The sequence below is a fragment of the Lactuca serriola genome, chromosome 5 (assembly GCF_051521515.1).
Source record: "Lactuca serriola cultivar US96UC23 chromosome 5, Lser_US96UC23_V15, whole genome shotgun sequence".
In the NCBI taxonomy this organism is placed as follows: Eukaryota; Viridiplantae; Streptophyta; class Magnoliopsida; order Asterales; family Asteraceae; genus Lactuca; species Lactuca serriola.
The window spans coordinates 266,647,881-266,653,391 of NC_136412.1; the positions used below are offsets into that span (position 1 = coordinate 266,647,881).

Consider the following 5,511-nt stretch of genomic DNA (forward strand, 5'->3'; position numbering starts at 1 on the left):
AGATCATGAAGATGCATACAAAACACCTCAATGAAGTCAATGACATCACCGATTATTTTAAAATTCCAAATGTCCCACAAGAAACGGTGTTGTTAAGAATCTTTCCAGTCACTTTCAAAGGAGCGACTAAAGATTGGTTGAAGGCACTCCCACCCGGTGCAATCACAACATGGGCACAAATGCGTGAAGAGGTCATCCAGCAATTTTTCCCACCATCGAAAGTTTCTAAACTTAAGAAGGTCATAGCTAATTTCGAGCAACAAGCAAGGGAATCATTGTATGAAGCATGGGAGAGATATAAAGGGTTACTAAGAAATTGTCCCCAAAATGATCTTAATGAGAAACAAGAAGTATCTATATTTTATGATGGGTAAACATGACGACAAGGAAACTCGTCAATTCTCAAGGACCTCTCACAATGAAGAATCTTGCTATAATTAAAGAGCTAATCGAAGAATTATCTAAACATTCAAGAGAATACCACAACCCTCGACAAGACGGAGCCAAGGGAATCGGAAATGGTGCTTCGGAAGACAGGGAGGCGGTTTTGGCAATGTTAAATAACATGGATCAAAGAATGACGAAAATGGATCAATCCATAGACGCAATACGTGTGGGGTGCAAAAATTGCAATGGGCCACATATAACTAAAGATTTCCATTTAGACGAAAATGGGAATAGAAAATTTCAAGTTTGTTATTCTAGTGGATACCGATTTGATGAAGATTGGAGAAATCCAAAGAAAGAATGGTTACCGTATGAAGAGTACAATAAGAAAAAGGAAGAAAACTATAGGAAAACTGGACGGGGTTATTACCAAAAAGAACAACCACCACCCGAGAAGAAGATGGACTTTCAGTCAATGCTTAATATGTTCATGGAGGCTTCTGAAAAACGACATGATACTCAACTCGGGCAATTAACTACACTAGTAAATGAACGGTTACTACCTAAAATTCCGGATCACAAACCGCAACCACATGTCATGGCCATATCCACTGAAGAGAACACCATCTCTGAGTTTTTAGAGGCATTAGATGAAGACACAAATCAACCTGATCCATAGTCGAAAAGAAAGAAGATTAACGAACAAGATGAAGTTGTTGTACATGTCTCACGACTTGAGGACCACATGCTCACGTCGTGGGCAGGGTCTGGGCAAAAAAAATTCTTCTTTTGTCAATCCATATCAACCTCTGTTACTGTTTCCTTCTCGAGCAAAAACACATCCATTGGAAAAAGCGCACAAGAGATTCATCCAAAAAGTCAAGGGTATTCCAATTAATACCCCATTTATTGAAGCCTTAGCCAAAATTTCCGAATACTCAAAATTTCTGCAAGATATCCTCGATACTCGCCAACAATTAGAGAAGACTTCCAAGGTGGTTCTTGGTGAACAATGTTCAATGGTAATTATGGAAGGAATACCAAAGAAAATGGGAGATCCCGGACGCCGTACTCTACCATGTGAGTTTGGAAATAACACGAAGACATTTTCCTTAGCCGATTATGGAGCTAGTATAAACTTAATGCCTTATTCGCTTTATCAGAAGCTCAACCTTCTAGAATTGAAGACTACAAGGATGACAATTTATATGGTGAATCGTCCGGTGACTCGTCCTTGAGGCATAATTGAAGATATATTGGTAAAAATTGGAAAATTTGTTTTTCCAATAGACTTTGTGGTAATAGATATGAAAGAGGATGAAGATGTACCTATTATCCTTGGACGTCCATTACTTAATACGTCGCGAGCCTTGGTAAATGTTCGTGAATCAAAGCTCATCTTGCGAGTGGGAAAAGAAAAGATGGCATTCAGAGCTGAAGGATTTGAGAAGTCTAAGATTCAAAATGAAGTGTTGTTTATGGATAAAGACAATAAACTTGAAGAATCAAAAAAATTAATGGAAGAAGAGGTTCAAACAAGAGAAAGGCCTAAAAACGAAGTCAAGCTTACCAAGCCGAGAACCTCAATTCCAATGGTATTAGAAGTCTTTGCCTTTACCACACCAAAAATACAAGATGAACATGTTTGTGAAATTGAAGAGCTAAGTTCAAGTGATGAAGAGAATGATCAAGAAGGAAAGGAGGTACATTTTAATAGAATGGAGATAGACAGAAAGGGACTCGCTGAAAATCAAGTGAAGAACTCGAATAATGAAAAATCCCAAGGAGTTAAAAGAAAGCATGATGCATGCAACGTTCAAACAAAGAAAGAAAATTCCAAGAAAGCATATATAAGAAGGGTGCAAGCTTACAAAAGAAAATGGAAGGAGAAAAAAGAAAAAAGAGAGATCCCACTTCCACCCACAACAACTTAGAGCGGGAAAGGAGTTCGGCCTCCAACTCCAATCCTCCATTTAAAAGAATCGCTTCTCGGGAGGCAATCCAAGCTTGGTTTGCATTTTCATTTTCTTTTATTTAGTTTTTCATTTTCATTTAAGTTTTAGAATAAGTCATCATATTCATCTTATTTTTAAAATAAAAGTAAAAAATCAAGTGTGAGATTAAATTCAAGAATGGTAAGAATTTTAAAGGGAAAAATTATAGTTTTTGGTAAAAATTCTCGAAACCACGGTGTGGGAAGTAAAATTATTCCTTTTTTTTAATCAGTTTGAAACTCACGACGCGAGATTTAAAAAATACGGAGGGGACCAACTTACACACAACTTCAAACATTTGACTATCACTTTCTTAGAAACCACTTATGAACAGAAAAGGATATTGGTCCCCACACTTTGATTTTTCCACCAATTTTCTCAAAGTTTTCTCAATTTTGTGTTCCATCTTCGATTTCGGTAAGATACCCATACTTTAATCATGTTAATTTTACTAATTTTGTGCATTTAAAGTTAGGGTTTCTTCTTGAGATGCAATTGTTGAAAATGGTTCTTTTATTAGTGAATTTGTTGTTTCAAGTGTGTTCGATGGATTTAGATTTACACACTAAGGAAACTCCAATGCTTTTTTTCGTTTGATTTTACATCGATGATGCTCGATTCTGATTTTCTCAACGAACCGACCTCATGACGTGAGCTTCAAGTTCACGACATGAGAACTAGGTGGATCATTTTTTGTGTTTTCTGTTCACGTTTAATCTGTGGTTTTCCGTTTTGGGTTTGGTTTATTTTCTATTTTGCATGTATTATGGGTCCGATAGTAGCCCCTCAACAACAACAAAGGAATGTATCATGTCTACACCCGTTTTATGAATTTCTTGATGATCTCCCAAAAGAAATGTCGAACAACCTCACGAACAGGTTGGGGTCGCTCTACAATCAAGAGTTTGTCATTTCACCAACAATAGATTGGGACAAGCTGAATGAAATTGGGATTTTGGGAAGATTGAACCCATATTTCACAAATACATTCTTTGATAGTGGGGCATCTTTCACTTGTAACAGGTGGAGAAATTTATTTTCAATTAAGGAGGCAGTCTTCAGGAATTGTGTGTGGAATTTTTCTCAACAATTTCTTTTGAAATGAACATGGTTGATCCCCACTTTTCCATGACCTTAGTTTTTCGTATCGGTGGTCAATATAGAGAATGTAGTTTGGCCGATTTCGCATGGAGAATAGGCTTGTACGAGCAACATGAAACAATGTCTCCCATTTTTGATAGGTTTTTAAGATCAGCTACTAGGGATTACTCTCAAGGTGTAAATGGGTATGGTTTTTGGACAAGAATTACTAATGGCGAGTTTCATTCCGGGGTCTCACAAGAAAGCCAAATCCGGTCACCTATTCATCATCTCATTCACCGCCTCGTGACATTTTCAGTTATTCATAAAAAACATGGGGATAAAGTCACGATTTTGAATTTTTTTTTTTATATGGAGCATCATCACACCGACCGTTTGTTGCAATATTCCTTATTTTCTTGCACAATATTTGGCAAGTAAGGTGGCCACATCACGAGCCGGAGCCCAATAATGGGAGGACATTTTGTAACCTAATTGGCAAATTCATATGGGATATTTGTGCCAAGGGTGATGCGTACTATAACATGCACCAAGGGTACCGATCTTACAATGAGTTTCTTGGAATCAATAAATGTTGTCGTTAATATGGGCACACATTAGAGTATTCCAGCTGATAATAAGGGGGAACTAGTTGAGCAACCCGAGGAACAACCGAGACCAAGAGGGCGTAGGAACATGAGGGATGAAGGAGAGTGGGGTCCACAACAATAACAATTTGAGGGAGGTGTACTTATTTAGACAATCTTCGAGGGGAAGTAAATTATCACAACCAATCCATGGACGTATTGTTCTCACATTTCCATATCGAGTGTCTACCCACCATGCCACCTCACTATCCTTACATACCGACTTAGGAAGAGCTTTGGGCATCGGGACACCACGAAGGGACCAGGCCTATTGGAGCAGGAGGAGATGGAGATGATGAATGACTTATTTATCATTCTTATTTGAGTTTTGTTTCCATTTCTTAGTTTATTTTTGGTGTGTTTAATTTGTGTGTTATTATTTTTATTTGGTTTGTTTCAAGGACATGTAACCGAATGGTAGATATTTTTTTTCTTGTTACAACCAATGGTTTGTTTTGTTCACAAAATTGTTAACATATTGAGTGAGAAAACTAAAATAGAGAGTCGAGTGCGTCGGAGTTTCAGAACTGAAGACCACACTTTTTGATAAGTGCGGGGTAACAACCACGTGCAATTTTAGAGAAGGAAGGAAAGAGTGCAGAAAATGTATTCTTAAATGAGTTTTAACGGTTTAAGTGGGAATTAGAGTTTACACAACTTGAAGATTCAAAAGAAGAAAAACATTTTGGTCACATCTAGTTCTCACGTCGTGAGTTTCATACCTCATTTCGTGAGCCACATATTTTCATGATTTTTGAACCCTTTTATTCTATAATCATGTCATGGATTATAATCATATCATGGCTTACTATTATCATGACTTGAGATATCATAAATCTGGTTACTACTTTTTCTTTCATCCATAAAATGTGGTGTATGCTTTCCTATATTACGATGCACTGCTTTGAAGATTTTATGCACCACATTTTATGAGACTCTTTGGTTCAGATTTTTTTATCAAAAATGAAGAGTACCTGCATGGTTCCAGTTTACAGTTACATTTTTAAGATGTCCAAGCTTTTCCACCAACAATCAGAAATCGATCTTGTCACTACTACCCTAGGAGAGTCTGTTCATTTTTCTTCATTTTTACTGTTTTTATAGTTTTATGCATACAATGAGGGCGTTGTATGAAATAAGTGTGGGGTAGGGGGTCGAACAAGGAATTTAATTTTAAATTGGAAAATAAAATTGCTAGATAGGAAAAAAAAATTAATTTAAAAATACTATAGATTTGAAATAATAATCTGAAAAATTAAATCTAGTGATAATTTAAAACTTAAATTGCTAGTATTGTTTGGGATGATCCAATGTGAGCTCAAATGCTTAATGGATAAAATATATGTTATAGTATATTTGTGGCTTCCCAGTTTTAGTGAAAAGTCATGGGATTTGAAAGGTAA

General features: G+C 36.6%; 1 non-coding gene across 1 annotated transcript; it reads right to left on the reverse strand.

The window, feature by feature from the left end:
* Positions 1-227: 227 nt before the first annotated feature.
* LOC145056019 (small nucleolar RNA R71) lies at positions 228-334 on the reverse strand. The gene has a single exon (XR_013685560.1). It is a non-coding gene; the product is annotated as a small nucleolar RNA R71 (small nucleolar RNA).
* Positions 335-5,511: the final 5,177 nt, after the last annotated feature.